This window comes from Dermacentor variabilis, chromosome 1, assembly GCF_050947875.1.
Source record: "Dermacentor variabilis isolate Ectoservices chromosome 1, ASM5094787v1, whole genome shotgun sequence".
Classification (NCBI taxonomy): domain Eukaryota; kingdom Metazoa; phylum Arthropoda; class Arachnida; order Ixodida; family Ixodidae; genus Dermacentor; species Dermacentor variabilis.
Window position 1 is genome coordinate 31,473,651 of NC_134568.1, and position 2,151 is coordinate 31,475,801.

Consider the following 2,151-nt stretch of genomic DNA (forward strand, 5'->3'; position numbering starts at 1 on the left):
ATTCATTGTACGTATTTGATAAATGTCAGAAGTGTGCTGAACAGCATTCAAGTGAACATCTTATTCACTGTGAATTGACAAGTGTTAAGCAACTTTACGTACATTGACAATGTCCATATTTGATTTATGTAATTGTATTGTCCTCTCTGTTATGACCCTCTATGAGGGTTGACAGTGTTAATAAATAAATAAATAGACAACGAGGAATGTGGGTAAGTACACTTTATTTTCAGCACACATGTTTTTTTAATGAACGGCTGTTATACTGCTAAAATCTGCACATTTAATAAAAGTACACTGCTCTGCTTCATCACTCCATGCTAAGTGCAAGTATCCTGTACCAGGAAGTCAAACCAAGACGTGGGATGTTCAGTCTGTGAAAATAAAAACGAGTTTGAAACATTAACGTGCAAAAAGTAAAGCACACTCAAGAAAATAAACACAGCACAGGAACATATCCAATGAATCAGAATTACCTTTGAGAGCAAACATATAGTTTCTATGGCACAGTGAAGAAACCTTATTCCTCCGGCTTTTTTTGAGCGCGAGAAAATATGAAAGTGCATGCGTTCTCCCCATATTGTGTATCTGTCACCTTTTCACACACAACAAAGATGGAAGAAATCAACAGTTCAGAAAAAAATGGCCGTGTAAACATTAACTGGCTTACGAGGTCGACAAACCAACGGTTCAAAGCATCACAGCCACGTCCGAAATAGCGCTGAAGGCCGGCCAGTACACTTAGGCGCCTCGGCGCGCGTAATGTAATAGGAGACGGCAGGTGCACGCGTACACTATTAAGCAACACATATTATATATGTCGGTGAAAGCGGTCACTCTTCAGTTCTGACATGCTTCACCGCGTAACACTAGTCTACTGCGGCGAAGCTGACTTCAGGACGCCGATTTCTTCAACTCATCTAGCGAGGCAGGTCCGTTTACCACGCTTGGCAGCGTTTGACATTTTTTGTATTAATTTCGTTTGCTCTTTTTAATTTTATTATCACAGTGACCCTGTATCACGCAGTAGCAGAGCGAGTGCAGCGTCGTAGCTGCGTTAGGAAAGGTAAGCGTGTATGCAGCAGGCACGGGGGCATTGGCTCTTGTTTGGAAACTTCAAGAGACGCTCTTCCGCGCAGCGATACCATTTGTATTATTAAAAGAATGCAGGTGATGATTAAATGAGCCGCAGCAAAGCTGTAAAAAAGCAGTAGTAACGCTGTTCTAAGATCCTCTCGCTCGAGCGAGATGGTCTTAGAAAAAAAGCGCGATGTAACGCGATCTGACGGAACAGCTCGTCATGCCAGTGTTTTCTTACGTCCTCGTTCTTACGCGCACCCTCCCCTGCATCAGACTACTGAATGGTTCTGTGCACGCACTGACGATCCTGATGGAGGCAATACCACTCACATGAGCAGCTCCATATGAGATGCCACGGCCCATTCCACATGCCGGTGGCAATTTGACGCGGCTATGAGGCAAAATATGCGCACAAGGTACCTAATGGTAACGCATCAAACAGCTCACAGCCCCAATCCTTTATTACACGCATATAGCGTGGAAAGATGAATTACTCACGCTCTAAGTGGGCACGGAATACGAACCGCTTCGCAGCGCAGCCGGCTCCGTAAGACAGACGCCATAGAAATAAGCGGATGTGACATCATGGGTTATAGCGGACGTGACGTCATGGGTGAACGTAGACATTTCGGGCACCTTTCGTCTGCTGTGCCCCGGGCACAGCAGACACGGCCATTGAAATGTGATACTAGGAGCGCATGGCTGCCGGCATTTCTTGCGTGTGTGCAGGCAGCCACATCAGTCGTCAAACGATTGCAGCACCCGCATCTCCTGTGGTAGGCCTTGCGCCCAATAAACAGCAGAACTTTGGATTAGTGGTTCCGCACATTCTATCCCAGCTACAACTATGGGAAGACCACGACCGAGTAGTGCATACACCTGAGGAAGAAGCATGCCTATCGTGAGCGTCAACAACACTGCTTGCAAAGTTTGACTTGCATGGTGCAACACTTGGTGTAACACAGCTTCGCTGTTCGACAATCTTCACGGACTGGAAAGAGCAGTGAACGTTTTTGGAATGGAGTCTACTTTTATCCTTGGCAAACCATCCAATGGTGGTAATGTCGGGGT

At 45.8% G+C, this 2,151-nt stretch overlaps 1 long non-coding RNA gene across 1 annotated transcript; it reads right to left on the reverse strand.

The window, feature by feature from the left end:
• Positions 1 to 207: 207 nt before the first annotated feature.
• Positions 208 to 1,651, reverse strand: LOC142576238 (uncharacterized). The gene is made up of 2 exons (XR_012826808.1): positions 1,579 to 1,651; positions 208 to 374 (listed from the first exon to the last, which is right to left on the reverse strand). It is a non-coding gene; the product is annotated as an uncharacterized LOC142576238 (long non-coding RNA).
• Between the last annotated feature and the right edge of the window lie 500 nt (positions 1,652 to 2,151).